General features: G+C 36.5%; 1 protein-coding gene across 6 annotated transcripts in view; it reads right to left on the bottom strand.

Annotated features, from left to right (window-relative positions):
- Positions 1–23,638, bottom strand: part of SPOPL (speckle type BTB/POZ protein like) — a 72,095-nt gene that overhangs the window by 26,745 nt on the left and 21,712 nt on the right. For 2 of the 6 annotated variants that reach the window (XM_070507609.1, XM_044768981.2), the window contains exon 2: positions 22,810–22,894. The exons of 3 other annotated variants lie outside the window; for them this stretch is intronic. The gene's annotated coding sequence lies outside the window, so the exon portion shown is untranslated. Of the gene's footprint in view, positions 1–3,631; positions 3,677–22,809; positions 22,895–23,638 lie in introns of all 6 variants that reach the window. One more of the 6 variants, XM_070507608.1, reaches the window with a different exon arrangement.

Raw genomic sequence — 23,638 nt, 5'->3', positions numbered from 1 at the left:
GCAGAGAGACAGCACAACCAAAACGAGATCTAGAGAATAATACAAGACAATCAATCTATACACATTAACAAAATAAAGCTTTCTTCTATATTCTGTATTTTGCTTTGTAAACAAATTTAAAGTGTGATGTTTCCTAGTTTTACTTATTAAAGGAAAGCAAGACTCCTACTTGTTATTGGAAAAAACACGAATGTGATTTTCTAGCTTAACAAAATGTCTGAGTGCCAGAATTAATGTTCTATATGTCAAACACACACACAACTATATACATTATTAAAAATTTCAAATATTCAAAAAATATACAAAGAGTCATATGTCAAACAACCATCTTCCTGCCATCCTTGTATATATTCCCACCATCAAATCTCTCACTACCAGAAGTTATCTGTATCCTGAATTTGTTATATCAATGAATTTCTTCACATTCTTATTATCTGTGAATCCCTAAACCATATGGATAGAAGTTCACAGATATGTAATAAAGGACATAGACATCACCAAAAATGGCAAAGTGGAGAACTCCAAAACTCCATCCTTCCACAAAAGCAATGAATAAGATGGCAAAAACTTTTTCATAACCCAGAAGTGAATCAAAAACATACAACCAGGAGAATGCTAAATGAAGAATGCAGCTGCTGAATTGCAGGGAGTAAGAGTTGTGGCATTTTAAGATACTCACTCACCATGGCCCCCTCTCCAATTCAGCAGCAGCCGAGTTGACATCAGCCCACATTGCTGACGCAGGCTGCTGGGACCAGAGGGAGCTACATAGATTTATTCTAAAATAATTGTGGTTGCATGCTCTGTCCAGTCTGGTAACTCTCTGAAGAATCAGGTCAAGGGCCTACCTTTGCTTCACCTGCTGTGGAGCATCCCCAGGGTAGAAGCAGCATTCTGGGGGGCAGGAGTTGTCAAAAGCATCTAACGGCAACGTATTAGCTGCAGCTGCCTGGAGCGAGGGATAAGAGATGGGGCGAGCAATAGCCAGAAAGGAAAGGCTGGGAAGAAAGAAGCTGAGAAATATATTTGGGGGAAAAGGGCTTTGAAAAGCTCCCACATATACAGGGGAAACTAGAAGGCCATGTACATACCTGGGGCCAAACACATGCTTGGAAAATATGTGAGAAGACCCTAAGCTATCAACTCTGGTGGATCTTTGGGTGCCAAGCAAGAAGAAAGAAGCTAAAGCAGAATCGTAAATGGCCTTGCTAAGCAGTGAAGGAGTGCCCCAACAGAGAGCCAAACTCTACAAGACTAGAAAAGCTGTGGGGCTTTTTTTGTTTCCATATATATATATGGAAATCAAACATCAGTTGAAAGTGAAAAGATGGAAAAAAGATATTCTATGCAAACAGCCAAAAGAGAGTTGGGTGGCTATACTAACATAAGACAAAATAGACTTTAGTTGAAAACTGTTACAAGAAGGATCAAAACAAAAAGACAAGCCACCAATTGGGATAAAATATTTGCAAATTATATATCCGACAAGGGGTTAATCTCCATAATATATAAGAAACTCATACAACTGAACAAGAACAAAAAAACAGCCTAATCAAAAAATGAGCAGAGGATATGAAGAGATATTTTTCCAAAGAAGATATATAGATGGCCAATAAGTACAAGAAAAGATGCTCAACATCACTAAGCATCAGTGAAATGCAAATCAAATCTACAGTAAGATACCACCTTACACCTGTTAAAATGGCTATAATCACTAAGACTAAAAATAAATGTTGGTGAGGGTGTGGAGAAAAGAGAACCCTCATACACTGCTGGTGGGACTGCAAACTGGTGCAGCCACTATGGAAAACAGTATGGAGATTCCTCAAAAAACTAAAATAGAACTACCATATAACCCAGCTATCCCATTACTGGATATCTACCCAAACAACTTGAAATCAAGAATCCAAAGTAACATTTGTACCCCTATCTTCATTGCAGCACTATTCACAATAGCCAAGACATGGAAGCAACCCAAGTGCCCACTGACTGATGATTGGATAAAGAAGATGTGGTACAACGGAATAGCACTCAGCCACAGAAAAAAGACAAAATCATCCCATTTGCAACAACATGGATGGATCTGGAAGGTATTATGCTAAGTGAAATAAGTCAGATTGAGAAAGATAAACACCATATGACTTCACTCATATGTGGAATATAAACAAACACATGGACAAAGAAAACAGTTCAGTGGTTACCAGGGGAAGGGGGATGAGGGGTGGGTACAGGGGGTGAGGGGAGCACTTATATGGTGACAGACAAGAAATAACGTACAACTGAAATTTTACAATGATGTAAACTATTATGAACTCAATAAAAAAATGAAAGAAAAAAAGGAAGGAAGGATAAAAACAATTGTTACAGGAGACAAAGAAGGACATTACATATTGATAAAAGGGTCAATTTAATCAAGACATAATTATAAACATACATGCACCAACCAACAGAGCTCCAAATTATATCAAGCAAAAACCAACAAAACTGGAGAAAAATAGACAGTTCTACAGTAATAGCTGGAGACAGCAATACCCAACTTTCAATAATCCATTGAACAATCAAGAAGATTAATAAAGAAATAGAGGACTTGAACAAAATAACTAAACCTAACAGAGATTCACCTGTCAACAGCAGAATATACTTTCTTTTCAAATGCACATGGAACATTCTCCATTTAGACCATATGCTAGGCCACAAAACAAGTCTCTAATAAACTTTATAACATTGAAATTATACAAAGTGTTTCTCTGGAATGGAATGAAACTAGAAATCAATAAGAGAAGGGAAACTGGAAAATTCACCAGTATGTGGAAATTAAAAAACACATTTTTTTTTTTTCCTGCTTTATCTCCCCAACACCCCCCCCGCCCCACCCTGTACATAGCTGTATGTCCCAGTTGCAGGTCCTTCTAGTTGTGGCATGTGGGACGCCGCCTCAACATGGCCTGATGAGCGGTGCCATGTCCACGCCCAGGATATGAACCCTGGGATGCCAAAGCAGAGCATGTGAACTTAACCACTCGGCCACAGAGCCGGCCCCAAAAAACACATTCTTAAAAAAAGAAATGACAAGAAAAATCAGAATTTCACTTTGAGACAAAAGAAAATAACAATATACCAAAATTTCTGGGTTGCAATGAAAGTGGCATTCAGAGGGAAATGTGTAGTAAATATAAACATCTACACTAAAAAAAGAAAGATCTCAAATCAATAAGCTAACTTTATATCTCAAGGATCTAGAAAAAGAACAGCAAACTAAACTCAAAGCTTGCAGAGAGAAAGGAAATAAAATAGAGAACAGAAAAATAGAAAAAAAATAAAACAAAGTTGGTTCTTTGAAAAGATGGACAAAACGGACACCTTTAGCTAGACTGCTCAAGAGAAAAAGAGAGAACACACAAGTGACTAAAATCAGAAATGAAAGTGGGGCTATTACTACGAATCTTACAGAAATAAAAAGGATTATAAGAGAATATTATGACATTGTACATCAACAAATTAGATAACCTGGAAGAAATGGACGAATTCCTAAAAAACACAAACTATAAAAACTGACTCAAGAAGAAACAGAAAATCTGAACAGATCTATAACCAATAAAGAGACTGAATCATTAATTAAAAAACAACTTACAGCATGACAGCCTGAGGAGCTCCATGGATTTGCTTTCCAGTGAAACTGGTGAAAATTATAAAAGAACAACCATTACCTCTGGATATGGTCCTGGGGCTACAGAGCAAAGAAGAAAGATGTATTCAAGAAAATCTACTAGGTGCTCTAAGAAATGTGAGAGTCTGTGGTGTTTGAACCAGGACCTGCCCTTCCCTCCATCCTTCCAGCTCAGGGAGTCAGAAACTCCACTCCAGACGGGTAAAGCCAAGAGCACAGGGCTCCCTCTTTGCCCAGTGGGCTCAGGGTTCTATCTTACTGGGAGGGGCAGGATGCCAACATTTCTCATCTTGCCTCCAGCTACCTATTGCTAAAGCTAATGTGGCTAAGAGGGGAGGTGAAGGATGCATCCCTTCTTCCATGCAGCCCCCAGTGGTGGGATATAGGCTATACCTTGGGTGTGGTGCTGGTGGGGCACAAAGTGCTATTGTTCCAGCTTGTAAGATGAGGCTTTCCACACTGGGAGAGCCAAGACAAGAAGATCTAAGGGTACCATTCCCCTCTTCTCCCATTCCACTAAGTGCTCAGCTCCTAGAGCAGAGATATCACTAAGAGAGAAATGCACCATTGTCCCCACTCCATATTCTAGAGACCTGATTTGATGATACTGCCTATGTGGCAAAGGGGTTCATAAAACAGCTCCAAATCTCTTCCTAGAGAAATACTGGCTTCATTTGTAAGGGAATGGACAAGGGTGCTCTAAAAAAACAGTGCAGGTCCTGGTAAAAGGCAACTGAAAGGACACTGGAGAAATTATTGGGCATAAAGCATCAACTAAAGGCTGGTTTGTTTGCCAGAGAGAACAAGAAGGCAAACAGCTGGGAAGGGCCTGCCTAGGGTCAGAAACAAATCAAGCACTAACTTAGGAAATTATCACTCCAAAGGAACTCAAATTTTGATTAGTTCAGTCTGTGGATCAATTACTGCATCAAGGAATGCTGAAAACAACAGAGCAATTAGCACTAGATTAGTGGACCTTAACAGTTGTATGTGGTCAAGGAAGGAGACAGTCAAAGAGAGCCCTGCCGAAACGACTGCCATCCCAGGCTAACTGGGAAAACCCAAGACTGTGTCCCTGAGGAGCAGCATCAGAGGCTTAAGAGTGAGTGAGTGAGTGAGTGAGTGAGTGAGTGTGTGTGTGTGTGTGTGTGTGTAAGGGGAGGAGGGGGTGGAAGGACAGGAAAATTGACTCCACTAAAATAACTCTGCCAGTCACTAAATAAGCAAGAAACAATAACAAACACCGGAAGGGAGAAATTAGCTCCAAGAATTTCTACATAATATAAAATGTCCAGTTTTGAACAAAAAATTATAAGCATGCAAAGTATGACCCAAGCAACAGGCAAAAAGGAGGTATTAGAAATGTCTGATTGCAAGAAGATGCTGGGTTGAACAAACAATGCCTTCAAAGTAGCCACTGTAAATATGCCTAAAGAACTAAAGAAAAATCATGATTAAATAAGTAGAGGAAGGTATGTTGACAATGTCACAAAAAATAAAGAATATCCATAAAGAAGTAAAAATTATTTTTTTTTTAAAAAGGAAATTCTGGAGTAAGAAAGTACAACTGAAATGAAAAATTCACATAAGGAACTATGTTCCTATACAGCAGATATGAACTGGTAAAAAAAAAATTATTAAACTTGCTGAGAGATCAATAGAGATTATCTAATGTAGAGATAAAAGGATGAAGAAAAATAAACAGAGCCTCAGAGAAATGTGGGACACCAGTAAGCCGACTGACACATATATAATGGGCATACTAAAAGGAGAGGAGAGACAAAACGAGCAGAAAAAACATTTGAAGAAACAATGGCTGAAAACTTCCCCAAATTTATTGAAAACCAGTAATATATACACATTTAGGAAACTCAACTAACTCCAAATGGATAAATGCAAAGAGATCCACAGACACATTACAGCAAAAATGATGAAAACCAAAGACGAGGAAAAAATAGTCACTAGGATGGCTATAACAAAAAATAACAGAAAAGTACTAGTGTTGGCAGGATGAAGAGAAAGTGAAAACTCTGTATATTGCTGGTGGACATGTAAAATGGTTCAGCCACTGTGGAAAACAGTTTGGAAGTTCCTCAAAAAGTGAAACATAGAATTACCACATGATCCAGCTTTTCTACTAAGTATATATCCAAAATAATCAAAAAAACAAGTGTTCAAACAAAAACTTGTATAACAATATTCACAGCAGCACTACTCACAATAGCCCAAATGTTACTGGTTAATAATCAATTCACAGATGGACAATCCAAAAAGACCATCAACAGATAAATGGATAAATAAAATGTGGCATCTCCACACAACGGAATATTATGTAGCCATAAAAAGTAATGAAGTACTAATATATGCTACAACATGGATGAACCTCAACATATCATGCTAAGTAGTAAAAGCCAGACACAAAAGGTGACACATCATATGATTTCACTTACATAAAATATACAGAATAGGCAGATACATAAAAAGAGAAAGATTAGTGGTTGCCACGGGCTATAGGGAGAGGGAAATGGGGTGTGAGTGCTCAATGGGTATGGGGTTTCCCTCTGAATTAATAAAATGTTCTGGAACTAGATACTGGTGCTGGTTGCACAACACCGTGAATGTTCTAAATACCACTGAATTGTACACTTTAAAACTGATAAAATGGTGAATTTTGTTAATGAATTTTACCTCATTAAAAAAAAAGTACAGGCACATACGTGTCCATATGTACTACATAAAAATCTTTCTTTTGTGATTAAAAAGTAATGGAAGTAATAGATCCACAGCATGGAGGATCCTCAAAAACTTAAAAACAGAACTACCGCATGATCCAGCAACTGTACTTCTGGGAACATATCCAAAGATAACTTAAACATTAACTCGAAAAGATATCCGCACCCCATGTTCATTGCAGCATTACTTACAACAGCCAGGACACAGAAACCACCTTAGTGGCCACAGATAGACAAACGGACAAAGAAGTTGTGGTATACATATACAACAGGATATTATTCACCATAAGAAATGAGGAAATCCTACCATTTGTGACAACATGGATGGACCTTGAAGGCATTATGCTAAGTGAAACAAGTCAGATAAGAGAAAAATACTGAGATATTTCACTTATACGTGGAATCTAAAACAGAAAAAAAAACCAAACTCATAGAAAAAGAGATCAGACTTGTGGTTACTACAGGTGGGGGCTGGAGATTTGAAAGAAGGTGGTCAAAAGGTATAAACTTCCACTTACAAGATAAAGAACTACTAGGGATGCAATGTACAACATGATAAGCATAGCTAACATTGCTGTATGATATACAGGAAAGTTATTAAAAGAGTAAATCCTACGAGTGCTCATCACAAGAAAAAGTTTTTGTTCTTTTTTTCTTTCTTTTCTTTTGATTGTATCTATTTGAGAAGAGGAATGTTAGTTGAACCTATTGTGGTAATCACTTCACAGTATACGTAAATCGAACCATGATGCTGCACACCTCAAACTTAGTGATGTATGTCAATCATTTCTCAATAAAACTTGGGGGGAAAAAAAAGAAAACTAAACCAAAACTCAATGTGCCAAACAAACAAACAAAAAAGTAATGGAAGTAATTATAAAGTTTCTTCTATAACTATTGAGTCGAAATTAGCCACGATTAGAGAATTAAGTACTTAAACAGATTTTTAATGACTCTCAAAAGAAAAACTATTAAGGTTTTTTAACATTTGTCTTGAATTGTGCAATACTCCTAGTATGCTAACTATTGAGCTTCCAGACCAATGGAATATATAAATTATCCAGCAAAGTAGTTGTTTTAAATCACTGTCTGAAGAATATTATTAAAATTCTATCCATTCATAACCATGTAACCAGCATGTTTATGGGATACTTCTTTTCTACTGTCATCTGAAATCAGCTCAAGTCTTCTAGGAGCTAGCTTAACCTGGATGTTAATCATATAGCATTTTTGTTTATTAATTCTTCAACTAACAAAATGTAAATCACTCTAAAACTGTGAAATACTAGGATATTTTTGCTAAAAGTTATCTGAACTGCTTCATAAAGTTATAACTGAAAATACTGAGATCAAAGCAATTTTCTACAAATTATGACTATGATTACATAATGAAAGGAAATGAGTTAATATGTAACACATATATAATATTCAACAGTTTTGCTAAGACTGTTATCAGGAATAATTAGACTGTAATAAATGTTTATAAAGGTGATAAAACAGTTAACAATACATGTATCATATCTTTATTAAATCTCTTTGAATTAAGCATATGACGACTTCATGGGAGTGCAATAAACATTTATTACACGCTTAGATATATTGTGCACTCTAAGGGACCTTGAAGCACAAACATGAATAATATATAGTCCTGACTCTAGAGAAGACCATAAGATAGTAGGAGAGACACCTGCTAGGATACTTTCAATACAATAATAGAGGAATGTACACAGTAAATGAAGCCTTTTCAGAACAGGAAGGCTGTCCTGAAGAAAGCCCTTGAGCTGGATTCTAAAGGAAGAAAGCAAATGATAGGAAAACCATAAACTACAGCAGAGATTTGAAAAGCAAGGGTTCTATAGTGAGACTAATGTGAATCACTCTCCTGTCATGGATTCTGTAACCTTACAGACATTGGGACTTTCCTTTTTTCCATTAAAGGATTCCAGTACCTCATTTCCCTATGGTTGGACAACACGAAATAATATACATATAAGTGGTTACACTTCACACAAAGTAAGTACTAGAACAGACATATAGCAAGGAAAACTTCACAGGTGACCTTGGAAGTAAATAATTTGGGCAGAAGTGATATGGGTGGGAATAACCAAGACAAATAATGTGTATAAAAAGTACTTAAAGGCTGTCATGCAGTCTTGCTTCTGAGTACGATGGAACACTGGTAGGTGAACTAACTTCTGCTGTGAAGTAGAAAAACTTGGATAAAAATAAAATAACTATTTGTTTAATGGCAACTAGAAATGCTCAAGCAATCAGGACGGGAGGTCCCAAGATTCCAGAGAAGAGGGAATCATCTAAAGGTAAGCTGATAGACTACAGCTACTTTTTTCTCTACGAGTATTTGCTGATTTTGGCCACAGTGCAGAGCGAGAATCCAGGCTTTGCCCGGGCTGAGGGCCACTGCCAAGGGGTAGAAGTATCAGCAAAGATTTTGTTGGCCTGGTGAGGTAGGAGATAAAAATAGGATACCTGAGGGGCTAAGATCCTGATGAAAAGTGCCCTTTAAGATTTCTGCCAAATGCAGACCCAGCATGGAGCAGGAAGCCAAGAAGAAAGCAAAGTGTTCAGACATCTCATATTGCTGAGGAGACAAGGATTAGAGTTCAGGATCCGCGAAAGAGAGGGGCTGAGTAAAAACACCCGGTTCTCATTTGGAAGGCCTGGAAAGCTAGGCTATACAAGAAGGACAAACCAAATATACAAATAGCCTTAATTCACTTCAGTCTCTGACTAGCTCAAAGTGATCGGTCCCTATGCCTTATATCTAAGAGGAAAGGAAGGATCCTCTATGAAAGAAGATATCATCTAGAGCCTTTAATATTCTCATAATGGCTAGTATTCAATAATAATTACTAGGCTGCCAAAAAAGACAGATGCATATGACTGAAAAGTAGGAGAAAACAAAAACAGGTAACAGACACAGACCTACAGAACTTTCAGACAAGAACTTTAAAATAACTGTGATGAATATGTTGTAATAGAAAAAGATGGAAAAAAATAGATGAAAAATAGACTTGTATCAAGAATTCCTTAAGAAAGAAGCAAGCGGAAATTCTAGAACTGGAAAATAATTGAAATCAACAACTTAATATGTAAAGTTTTTTTGTTTGTTTGTTTTGCTGAGGAAGAGTGGCCCTGTGCTAACATCTGTGCCAATCTTCCTCTATTTTGCATGCGGAATGCTGCCACAGCATGGCTTGATGAGTGGAGTGTAGGTCTACGCATGGGATCTGAACCCACAAACCCTGGGCTGCTGAAGTGGAATGCATAATCTTAACCACTATGCCACCAGGCCAGCTCCCTTAATAGGTAAGTTTAACAGCAGACTAAACAACAAAAGATAGGACTAGAAAACTTTTTAAAACGTCAATAAAAGATATTTTCACCAATGCAGAAAAAAATATTACCGAAAATGCAAAAAGAACCTAGGATGAATGGGAGACAGTGAAAGCCTGCCATATGTGTGGGTGGACTGGCAACGCTTGAAAAGATAAATAACTAAGAATTTTCCAAAATTGGTCAACAAAACAATAGTAACGTTTTGTGGGGCTTAAATATATGTACAATTAAAATGCGTGACAAGAATAATGTAAAAGCCATGGGGAGAAAATGGAATAAAAAGTGTTCTAGATGGGGAAGCAGCAAGCGTAAGTACTGGTACTAGTTGTAATAAGTCAATGAAGCATACTCTAATCACTAGGGTAACCACTAAAATAAATGTGAGATAGCATAACTAAAAATCTAATAGAGAAACAAAAAAGGGGGAGAAAAACTATTGAAAAATAGTACGATGATAGATAATGATTATATATAATTACACTATATGTAAATAGGTTACATACTACAATTTTCAGCCTGGATTAAATAAATAAATACCTGAAGACATAACAACTAAGTGCAATGTCAGATGTTGGAACAGTAAAAAGACAGCAGAGGAAAAACTGGTAAAAATCTGGTTCAATTCTTCAGTTAGTTAACAGTATTATACCAATGTTAATTTCTTGGTTTTGATAAGTTTAATATTGTTATATTAGTTAATACAATAACAAGGTGTTTAAATGTAATTGCTCCTTAACATGGGGTCTAATATTGTGTTAACATTATGGAAAGCTGTGTGAGGAAAAAAAAGTAACTATTTGCTGTTTGGAGAAGACTTAAATATAAGGGTATAAAAAGGTTTAAGTTAAAATGAAGGGAAAATATATACCTTACAAATTCTATCCAAAACAAAACAGGTACAACTATACTATGATCAGACAAAACAGACTTTAAAGCAACAAGCGTTAGGAGAGAGAAAAAAGAAAATAATAAACTGAGAAAAAAAGCCAATTGTGAAAACATAATTCTAAATGTGTCTGTATGCAATAGGATTGGTTTCAAAAATCATTGTGGGAGACTTTAACTCCAGTCACTCAATAAGTGAAAGAACAACCTTAATGAAATATACATGTATATACACATAACGTGGCACTAACAGCAAAAGAATGCAAATTCTTCTCAACTGCACAGAAAACATTTACCAAAACTAGCCATTTTGGTGCAGGATAAAGAAAGCCTTGCAAACAAATTTCAGGTCGTTGAAATCATTCAGAGGATGAACCTTAATCACAGCAGAATTAAGTTAAAAATCAATAAGCAAGGGGCCGGCCTGTTGGCGTAGCAGTTAAGTTCTTGAGTTCCACTTTGGCCACCCGGGGTTCGCCGGTTCGGATCCTGGGTGCGGACACGGCACCACGTGGCAGGCCATGCTGTGGTAGGTATCCCACATATAAAGTAGAGGAAGATGGGCATGGATGTTAGCTCAGGACCAGCCTCCCTCAGCAAAAAGAGGAGGATTGGCAGCAGTTAGCTCAGGGCTAATCTTTCTCAAAAAAGAAAAAAATATTCAATAAGCAAAAGATAACCAGAAAATATCTAAGTCCCCAGAAATTAAACAATAGCTTTCTAAATCTAGGGGTGAAAAATGAAATTACAATGGAAATTACAAAGTATTTTGAACTGAACAACATTAAAGATAAGAAATTTCCAAACTTGTAAGATGTGGCTATACCAGTACTTGGTAAATTTATAGCCTTTCATGACTACACCAGAAAAGGAAGACTGAAAATCAATGACTTAAGCTTCCATCTAAAGAAGCTAGAAAAAAATAAGTCGAACCCAATGAAAGTAGAAGAAATAATAAAGGCATGAGCAGAAACCAGTAACTAGGGAAAAATGTACAAGAGAGAAAATACAAAGCCAAAAGCTAGCTCTTTGGGAAAAATAACAAAACTGATAGCTTTAGTCAGATTAATCAAGGGAACAGAAAGAATACAAATTTACAACACCAAAAATGAAGCCCTAAAAGATAATGAGGCTCTCATGAAAATGTTACACGAGTCTAATTGATAATTCAGAAGAAATGAGAAAATTACTTGAAAAACATAAGACTTCCAGAACTGACACATAATATAACGGAGAAAAATCATAAATAGTCTTATGTGATTAAAACAATTAGTTATTAAAAACCCTCCCACAAGGAAAACTTACACAGATGGCTTCACTGCAGAAGCTCTTCCACAGAAGGGAAGATAAAACCAAATTTCGCAGCTTGTTTGATGAAATCAGTGTACCTTTTATAACAAAATCTGGTAAGCACATTACAAAAAAGGAAAATCTCTCTCATAAACACAGATGTAAAAATCCTAAGCAAACTAATAGCAAGTCAAAGCTAGGACTGCATAAAAAGTATAACACTTCATGACCAATGGAGTTTTGTTCGAGTAATGCAAGGGTGATTAACATCAGAATCTATTAATGTAATTTACCCTATTATAATAAGGAGGAGGAGAACAGATCACCTTGACAGATGCAGAAAAACCTTTTGATAAAATTCAAAACATCCATTCAGGAGAAAAACTCTTTACAAACTGGGAATAAGAGAGAACTTCCTTAATTTTACAAAAAGTGTCTTAAAACACACATCCACACCCACAGCCTTACAGTAAGAGTGCCGAGTGAGATGAGACAAGAAAGACCACTGTCAGCACTTTCATTCAACATTGCCCTGGAAGTCCTAGCCAGTACCTTAAGGCAAGAAAAATAAAAAGCATAAGAATCGGAAAGAAAAAAGAAAATGATCACGTTCACAGATAACATGATTGTGTACAAACTAACAGAATTAACAAGTAATTTTGTCCAGGTTGCTTTATACAAGGTCAACATACAAAAACGCACAGTAGAAGGAGAGGAGGACACACAACGGCAGGACAGGCAGAGATCTGAGAGTCTGCCCACCACACTCAACAGCTAGACTTGGTAAATCTGGCTGGCCTGAGAGTCTCTAGGGACCCTCTCCAGGGGAGTGTTTGGTAATAGCTGAAGCACCTAAGTGAAAATCGTCTGCTATCTTGTAACTGCTGTTAAAGCAGTTTATAAATTTCCTAAAATTACATAATACATAAATATGAAAGTTTTTAAATTGAGGGCTATGTTTTTACAGAGAATGCTCTCCCAAATATATGCAATCGAGTCAGTCACTCCATCTTCCTAATTTTAACAAATGATCTTTTATAACAGATAATTTTGTTTTAAAATTGTCTAACAGTATACCAGAGACTATGACAGCCCATCTCTTTAGTCAAGATATTTCTGTAATATTCTGAAAAAACTCTACATGCACTAAACTCATAGCTGGCATATAAAATATTTTAAAATTAGAGTTTAAATAGATTTATATATCCTCTACAGGTTAAACAAGTATTTTGATTGTTTACGTTCATTTCCTTGTTCTCATGCCAGCTTAGTTACAACATTTGCTGAGGTTCAAATTTTGAATTCTAGTTTTGCTTAAATAGGACTGAAATTACTAAGAATATTTTAACTTTGGTGTGCCGTACCAGTCAAAAATTCAAATTAATGTCACAGAAAATAATAATTTTTAAAAAGGTTAATGTCAAATTTTCCAGAAAATGCTATAATCGCTCCATTTCTTACTGTTGAAGAGATTGATAAAGAAGTTAGAACAAAGGAATGATGAAGTGAGAGTAATTCTGGAAAGTGTTTACAATTGAATATAATGTAAAACTCAATAAAAGTAAAATAAATGTAAACATTAGGAAATCCATTATATTTCTGTGTTAGCAACAAACAGGAAATTTTAAAGGATACCATTAATAGTATTTAAAAACTCACTTCTCCTAGAAGTAAATCTAATTAAGGATGCTCACAATCTCTACACTGAAAGCTAGAAAGTGGTACTGAGTGACAGTAAAGATAAGCTAAACTAATGGAGGAATACACTATGTCCATGAAATGGAAAAATCAATCTTGTGAAGAATTCTCCCCAGATTAAGATATAAATTCGATGCAATCACAATCAAAATTCTAACAGTGCTTTTTTGTGGAAATCGACAGGTAAATTCTAAAATTTACATGGAAATGCAAAAGGATCAAGAACACCCAAAACAATCTTGAAGAATAACAAAGCTGAAGAACTATAAGTACACCAAGTATGTGATAATCAAGACTTAAATACAGTCACACAGCACATAACAATGTTTCAGTCAATGACAGACCACATACACGATGGTGGTTCCATAAAGTTAGTACCATATAGCTTAGGTGTGTAGTGGACTATACCATCTAGGTTTGTAAGTACACTCTGTAATGTTCAAACAATGACAAAATCACCTAATAACGCATTTCTCCAAACATATTACAGTCCTTAAGTGACGCATGAATGCATACGATGTACGTATTATAAAATATCAAGACTTAAAATGTAGCCATTGAAATTAAGAAAGAGTGGTATTGGTGAAAGAATAGAAAAACTGATCAAAGGAAAAAAATAAAGAGTCCAGAAACAAATGCACATATATATAGCCAGTTCATTTATGATAAAGGTTAATGATGAAGTGCAGTACACAAAGGATGGTCTTTTAACAAATGGTGCTGGGTTGGGCTGGCCTGGCGGCTTAGTGGTTAAGTTTGTGTGCTTGCGTAGTGGTTAAGTTTGTGTGCTCTGCTTTGGCAGCCCAGGGTTCACTGGTTTGGATCCTGGGTGCAGATCTATGCACCCCTTATCAAGCCATGCTGTGGCAGGCATCCCACATATAAAGTAGAGGAAGAGGGACACAGATGTTAGCTCAGGGCCAATCTTCCTCAAAAAAAAAAACAGTGCTGGATCAAATGAATAATCATAGAAAAATAAAATCTTCACTCACATCATATACAATGATCAATTCCAGATACACTGCAGAATAAATATGAAAGTAAAGCAAGAAAGCTTTTGGGGGGAAAAAATGGGAGAATATCTTTATAACTCTGAGGTAGGCAAACATTTCTTAAGCAGGACACAGGGTAGAAGATATTTGCAATACAGGTATCTGATCAGGATTTATATCCGGAATATACAGAGAATTCCTACAAATTATTATAAAAAATGCAAGCAATGCAACAGAAAAATTGGTCAAAAACTTAAATATTACATAAAAAGTAAGAAAAGAAGAGGATATCCAAAGGTCAATAAATATAAGAAAACACGTTCAACTTCATTAGTCATCATACAAACACATTAAGACAACAATGTGATACCACTACTCAAGCAACAGAATAGCTAAAATTTAAAAAGACAATACAAGAAATGTTGGCAGATATGGAGAACTAATCTCTAAAATTACACTGAGAAGGAAAGCACGAATCAGTATAACAACTTTGGGAAACTACTGGCAATATTTATTAAAGCTAAACAAATGAATACCTTACAACTCATCATTTCACTTCTGGGTATATAGCCAATAGCAGACATTCATATGTTCATCAAAAGACGTGTACAAGCATCTTCATAGATGGACTCTAGATATAAATGTGAAAATAAGCACTTGTGATAGTCCAAAACTAAAAACAATCCAAATGTCCATCAATACAATGGTTGAACTGTGGTACACTCATACACTGGAATACTATACAGCAATGAAAATGAACACTATTACAACAAGCAACGTGGATCAATCTCATAGGCATAATGCTAAGCCAAAAAAGCCAGACATGCTGCATGATTTCCATTCATACAAAGCTTTAAAACAGGTAAAACTATCTTAAGATATAAGAAGTCAGAATAGCAGAGGTATAAGTGACAAGATTTTGAGGAATTATAGATGTTATCAAAGTTTGCAGTTTAGAAAACAGACTTAACTCAGCAATAAAGGGGATTCATGTAAGCATAAGTTGGGGTTTTACACAACTTAAGATTTTGAGATACCAGTGTGGGGGCAGGATTATAAACATATTCAAAAAGACCATAAAAATATACATCACATTTATTGTAACTTTACAGAAGCACACAGACACAGAAAAACGACACAATCAGGTAAGTGTTATTTATTGGCTTCGTATGAGTCTAATCATGCAAAGAACTCTATTATTCCAGCAGGTGCTTCCTAAGAGGGAACAAGAATCTCTAGAAACTAAAACCCTGCAAGTGTGCTTGCTACTGATTCCAGTGAGCCCTTCACCAAAAGCTTTCAATTCATATAACAGAGGGATTTTTCTCTGCAAATGCATCTTCAGTATTATAAAGAGAATCACTGTGAAAATTTATTGTAAAATAATCCACTTCATGGCCAACTTTGCAGAAACTTATCTGTTCTGTAAGGAAAAAGGGGCTGTCTAAAATGTATAACTAGCTTTTTCCTGAATAGAAACAATTTAACAATACCAAGAGCAGATATTTGTAAAGATTTTCTATAAGGCAGGCTTAAGTATGTATGCAATTTGACTCCCAAAATCACTCTATGAGGAAGGTAATAACTGCCTTTGCCAATGTTACAGATGATTAAACTAGAGCGCACAAAGGCTATGTAACCTGCCCAAGATGATAATGCTGAAATTTGGCAAATCCTGTCTCTGAGCCTAAGCTTATACATTAAATTCTTAAATAATTTATGTTGGCAACAGAAAAAAAAAAATGCCTGGTTTAAAAAACCCAAAACAAAGGGGATTCACATCCTCTTCCAAACTCATGTGACAGATATATAGCTTTCTATCAATTTTCTAATTTCTAGATGCCTGGATCAGATATTGCACCCAAGATGGAACTCTGAAAACAGCACATGCTTCAAGGCAGTGAAGTGAGCACATTTATCTGTCTCTTTTATTTCCCAATATACCAATGAGATGACAGAAAATTTTCACAGAAGAATGAAGCCATACCATGGCTGGGAAATAAGAAAGGGTGATGTTGGTGGATCAGAAATTTTGAGAAATTCAAGGCAGATAAATGGGAACAAATTAGCAGAGAAATCAATCAGATGGGAACAACTTTGCAGAGAAATTAAGGGAGAAAACCACAATCCAAGATACTAGAGGTATTTACAGCTCTTTGAAGGACGGCCAAAGAACCAACCTTTTATCAAACACAAAGGGTAGGAAAAGGCCAAGTGGCGATCATCAGGTTAATTATTTTAGAAACAGTATTTGGGCTGGCTGAGACAGCTGGGGCCCTCCTCACTCCCAATGTTGGCAGTTGTGGCTTTTGCCATCATGCCAAAGCCCAAGAAGTGCCCTCTAAAGGAAGTGGGCCACCTGTCTGGGTACATTCCTTTGAGAGTGTCAGTGCCTGAGAGACAAACAGGACACAGATTGGATTGACTCTGAATAACAGACATTAGAGCTGGGATAGAGAGAGGAGATAATTCCTAAGAGAAATTAGACATTAAAGCACTCTAACACACAAAATAAAGCCCTCTTTACTTTGGCATGAGTAGGGGTTCCCAACCCACCCACACAACCTACAGAGAGTTACCATGTTGAAACACTGCCCACTTACACTGAACACATCCACAGCCTTCCCATTCAAAAGAGGCCTGCTGAGGAACAGACGTACCTACACAATTTCTGAGAAAACCATGCCAGCCAGATACCATCACTTGGCAACTTAGTTCTTCATCCCAAAGTATTAAGGGAAAACCAAAGACCACAGACATTTGGGAGAAGATCCAAAAATGGAAAACAAAACAAAACAACCCTGGTAGAAATGGAGACGATTCAGTAGACAGAATGGTACACTTAAAAAAAATTTTTCGGGGCCGGTCCCGTGGCCAAGTGGTTAAGTTCACACGCTCTGCTTTGGCGTCCCAGGGTTCATATCCTGCGCGCAGACATGGCACTGCTCATCAGGCCATGCTGAGGCGGTGTCCCACATAGCACAACCAGAGGCACTCACAACTAGAATATGCAACTACGTAGTGGGGGGTTTAGAGGAGAAGAAGAAGACAAAAACCAAGACTGGCGACAGATGTTAGCTCAGGCACCAATCTTTAAAAAAAAAAAAAAAATCATAAAGTACGCTTGAATAAAACAAAAATACCCTGCTTTGAAAAAGCAGTCAGAAAAACAAGAATTCTTGTTAATTAAAAATATAAATGATAAATTCAATTGGCAAGAATAAAAAAATGGTTATAACAGAGGCATAAGTGAAAAATAAAAGATAAAGACTACTTCTGAAGAGACAGACTAAAAACACAAAGAACGTAGGAAATAAGAGAAGTTAGGGACCGAGAGATCTAACTGAAGAGATCCAATATTCACCCTAATAAGTGCTCCTTAAGGGGATAAAAACAGGAATAATAGAGATATTTAAAGAGAAAAAATCAGAAGACTATTTCCAAGATGTGAAGGAAGCCACGAGTTCATAGACAGGCCTCACCAAGCGCTAAGAAGGCTTACTGAAAAAAGATCTATACCTACGCTAGATCCTGGAAAACCAGAGTTCCACAAAAAAGAAAAAAATCCTAAAATTTCCCATGTTATCTACAAAGGAACAAATCACACTGAAAACTGAATGCTTTTAAGGTTTATAAGAGAAAAAAATCTTGAACTTACAATTCCATACTCAAATTTATTCAGGAATGCAAGCTGAATAAAGGACATTTTCAGACAGCAAATACTTGAAAGTTTTGCCAGCCTATACTGAAAATTAATCAATGAGGTATTGTGAACTCAGTGAACTCCAACCTTTGTTGTAAGACATGTCTTTATGAGAAAAAACCATTTGAACATATGCTCTCAGTATGTTTATTTAAACTAACATATTATTATACTAATATATTTACATATATTATAAAGCATTTCAAAATAAAAACTTAAAATAATCAGATAAAATTAACAGATAATTTAATTCCTAACGTATTCTGACATTCCCCAAAATTATCTTGTGCACCCTTTTTAATGGGGATGTCTCACTTTGAACACCACAGGCCTAACCAAAGGAAAAAGAAACCCATGAACTCGAAGAAACAATAGAATTGAACGGGCCTCAGAGGAAGAGAAGGAAACCAAAAAAACTAAAAGAGAATCCACTAGAATTTGACACTTGGAAAATTTTCAATTGGTAAAGTTTTAATGTACATAGGATTACATTTCATTCTCTGTGAGGCCATTCTACTTTGTTCTAGACTAAGTGCTTATATAACGACATTATAAGTATTTCCAGGTTCAAAATTTTTAGAATTGATCTATAAATAAAGAAAAAAGAAATTACAGTTACAAAAATAAAATGCAAATACTTTGATGATAAAATTAACAACAAATAATAATTGGGAGATTGAGAGAGGGAGAAGAGGAACAAGACTATCATTTAGAGTGGTAGACAATACTGTCTAGAGCTAATAAATAAAAACCACTAACAGAACTAAAAGGAGGTGTAATTTACAGTGGGAGTAGGAAAGTGACTTCCTATTCTTTTCACTCTCTTATGTAATACATCTCAATACAATTATGACTTCTACTTTTTTTTTTTTTTTTGAGGAAGATTAGCCCTGAGCTAACATCTGCCACCAATCCTCCTCTTTTCGCTGAGGAAGACCGGCCCTGAGCTAAGATCTGTGCCCATGTTCCTCTACTTTATACGTGGGACACCTGCCACAGCATGGCTTGCCAGCAGTGCATAGGTCCGCACCCAGAATCCAAACCTGTGAACCCTGGGCTGCCGAAGAGGAACGTGCGAACTTAACCGCTGTGCCACCGGGCTGGCCCAATTATGACTTCTGTTTTTAAAAAGCATTATAAGAAGGAGGAAAAGAGTAGTAGATAACATCGTATGCTCATTTAGAAAGCTGAAATTGGTTACTCATCGCCATAGTAAGCTCACATTAAACACTCCTACCACCACCTCCATCACTCCCCTTCATTTACGCCTTTCACTATGAGTTCTATGTGCATTGTTGTGTTTTTACCTAAACTATGATCTCTATGAAAGTCTTGTGTGTTTTATTCATTTCTGTAATGCAAAGCCTAGTACAATGCTTGGTGTATGTTTAAAAAAAGAGGAAGGGGGACTAATTATATGGTCTGAGGGAATTAATGAAATAGCTAATTTAGACCTAGACATGAAAACAGAAAAGTCAACTTGTAGTTCCCATCACTTAAAACCAGTTTGTCTGAAGTTTACTAAAATGTATATAACATGGAGAGAAAGTCTCCTCTTCAAAATATAAACAAACAGCTGTGACTTTCAGTAGAATGACTCACCTCAGTGGCTGCAAGTCTGAGAAGAATCCTAGGGGGCAAGAACAGATGAAGAATACAGCAACAGCAGTATTCTGAACCCTCAGGAAAAAAGCTGGCTATGGATGGGAAGCTCATTCCTCCTCCCTGACTACATACATTCCTATATGAAGGGAAAGCCAAAAGAGCTGAGGCAAATGGGAGGAGGAGGGGATGCCCACCCAGGAGTATGGCTGACAGTGACAAAACTACACCGGTCCTCGGCTTACAAAAAGAAAAAATGCATGGGCTGAGCAAATACCTTCCTTTACCTTATAGTCTACTTACCTGGGCCCTTAATTTTTTTTACTTTGGCTATTGAGAGGCCTAAGTGAAATAGCTGTTTTACAGTTTAAACTTTCTGCTCCAAGTAAAAGGTTACTTTCCTTCAAGATTAACAAGTTTCAACAAATCATTTTTAGAAGTCAAAAGCAGAAGAATATCAGTAATTTCATATGGTGCAAACTAATAGTCCCAGCATCTAAGTGATTATAAATGGTAGCCTTTTGGATTTATATTTCTCTAGGGCAGCAATCCTCAAATTAAGCGTGCATTAGAATCACCTAGAAGGCTTGTTAAACCAGAATGCTGGGCCTCAATCCCAGAGTTAATGACTCAGTGGGTCTAGGTCAGGCCCTGAATTCTGTATTTCTACAAAGGTCTCCGTGGTGCTGATGCTTCTGTTCTGGGGATCTCACACTGAGAACCACTGTTCTAGTCTGAGGGTCAGACCAGAAAGCTATTAATACCACTAATACAAAAATCTCATCCTCACTGCCCTAGCTATCCATCTGTCCTCTACCTCTGACTAAGTCTTCCTTTTTACCTAAGTATTATCCTGAGGGGTTGGGCTAGTTTTCAACTTCTTTGTTCCAGGGTCTTATCCAGTGTTATGGAATCTCGTTTGAAATTCACAACACCCTCTAACACTGAAAGTAAGGAGGGAGTTTTAATTGCATATAGTATGTATGGAAACTTTAGAAGGATAAGCAAAAGACTTACACACATTTTAAGACCAACTCTTTTTTATGGTGGAGGTTTCTACTCAAGCAGAGATTTAAAGACTGCTTACTGTTGCCTTGTCTTTCAAAACCAAGGCTCTCCCTTAAAAACAAAAAAAGAAAAGAAAGAAAAACTAAAAGTCAACTCCTGTGTACACACATTGTAACCCCACAAAAATCACTGCATTTCTGTTGCTTTAATGTACTTTCAAAGAAAGGATTAAAAGTAAGAAACCAATTAACATCATTTCTAGACATAGACATAATATGTCATTTTCCTTAACAATGAAAAAATGGAAAAAAGCCCTAGGATCCACATGTTGAGAGATGTGGACTCTTCCTAGCCATTTTAGGTTTCAGCCACACGACCTATATCACTGAGCTTTTGGCTATACAAAGAGTTGGGGTCAAGAATTACTCAGTCCCATCCAGTTCTACCTTAAGTTAATACAGTAAGACTCATACACCTTAGACTAGGACTTACTTGATATCATCACATAACTTCCTCAGACTGCAATGAACTTAAAAAAAAGGAAATCAACTGGGGCCGGCCTGGGGCACAGTGGTTAAGTTTGCATGCTCTGCCTCAGCGGCCCAGGGTTCACCAGTTCAGATCCTGGGTGCAGACCTACGCACCGCTATCAAGCCATGCTGTGGCAGTCATCCCACACATAAAGTAGAGGAAGATGTTAGCTTAGGGCCAGCCTTCCTCAAAAAAAAAAAAAAAAAAAAAATCTACTGCACAACTATAGATCATTTCAGAACCTGATTGCTTTTCCTAAGGCATAACATATTAAGGATATTCTGGATCTTTTCAAATCACTTTTAAACATCATTTGCAAACAACTAGATTTGTATGTCATGCTAGTTGCTATAAATTCAATTGTTTTATTACTTATATAATAACTTATATACAAGGCACAATAAGAAAAATATAAGCCTATCTGTATTTATATTAATAGATATATCCCCTTAAAATATAGGAAGCATGTTTCACTTTTTAAAAAGAGGCTACTTCCAGAAATTTTATAAAAATATTATTGGGATTTTTAAAAATCAGCTTTATTCAGTTAGCATGACAGTTTATAACTATGGTTATTAAACTTCATGAGGTAAGATTTTTTTGTTTTGTTTTGTTTTTTGAGGAAGATTAGCCCTGAGCTAACTACTGCCAATCCTCCTCTTTTTGCTGAGGAAGACTGGCCCTGAGCTAACATTCGTACCCATCTTCCTCTACTTTATATGTGGGATGCCTACCAGAGCATGGCTTGCCAAGCAGTGCCATGTCTGCAGCTGGGATCCGAACCAGCAAACCCCGGGCTGCCGAAGCAGAACATGTGAACTTAACCGCTGCACCACCAGGCTGGCCCCCATAAGGCAAGATTTTAAATTATAGTAATAAATAAACTGTGGTGAACTAAAAAGCGACAAGACTAGCAATCAGGAGACTACTCACTATGGCCAAGTTGCAAGACCTCTCTGGTTCTTTTTTTTTTTTAATCATACATTTGGTCCTTTACTCTCTCTCTCTTATTCACTGACCCGTTTTGAGTATTTTTGGGGAACCTACACTGAGCTAGGCCCTGTGGAAACAAGGAAGGAGAACAGAAAGACAGCCCCTAACCTCATAATATGAGCTACATCTCAGAGGTTCTTCTGGTTAAATTTTCTATAACTTTAAATGTGCTTAAGAGAACAAACAAAACAGCAAACACCTGATCAAGTCTTTTGTGGTAAAAATTTCAAATAGCTGAAACCAAATCCTGTCACCCAAATTCATATGTGTATGAACGTATTTATTTTTAAGCAGCAGGAGCATGATAAAAGGAACAGGATCATTCAGATACTCTTAACACCAAAGACTTACCTTCAAGTTCACCAGTCTCTAAAAGCAAATTTACAGGGGCATCAGCCTACAGAGTTTTGCAAATATCAGGAACGGCTTAAGGCTACTAACAAGACAGAAAGAATCAGAAATTATCTATGAGTAATTTGTCTTTTTTGTAAAACGTGTGAAACAGCATGGAAATATACACATTTCATAAACTTCTGATACAATTTTAAATTTTGAAAGTCAATTTAATTCAAGCTCTAATTTATAAATTACAGTAACACACTTCTTTTATCTAACTCAGAGGAGTAAGTTACCTCAATTAACAAACGATAGATAATTTAACCTTATCTCTTCTTTAAGCACCAACACTGTGTTTTAATCTATCCATCTTAATTGCCACCTTCTTTTGTAAAACTTTTACTAACCAACCTACTTCCCTATACCATTTTCCTCAGTAAAATGAAGGAATCCCTAGCTACCCAAGTACTTTCATAACCAATGCCTCGCACACAGAATTAATCAAATTTATTGTAGTTATTAGTTCAATAATCCATAAGATTTTACTTTCCACTTGAGAACTTCACTCTTAAACAACATTATCTCATTTGATCCTCTAAACAACCCTGTGAAGTAGTTCCTTCTATTTTACAAACAGGGAGACTGAAACACAGAAGGAATGTGATCTAAGGCCCAGAGGTTTAGGAAAAAAAGAACCACCAGCTAGTCAGAAATTGAATCCAGGGTTTTTAACTGAAAATATTATGATTTGTCCAATTTATCAAATGTGCTGACCTCCTTGAGATTACTATATTTTCACCTTTATGTAACCACTGCCTAGTACAGAAAACGGCAGAAAGTAAGC

This window comes from Equus asinus, chromosome 4 (genome assembly GCF_041296235.1).
Source record: "Equus asinus isolate D_3611 breed Donkey chromosome 4, EquAss-T2T_v2, whole genome shotgun sequence".
NCBI lineage: Eukaryota > Metazoa > Chordata > Mammalia > Perissodactyla > Equidae > Equus > Equus asinus.
The sequence above is the reverse complement of the archived record's forward strand: the minus strand, read 5'-3'. Positions and strand labels throughout refer to the sequence as shown.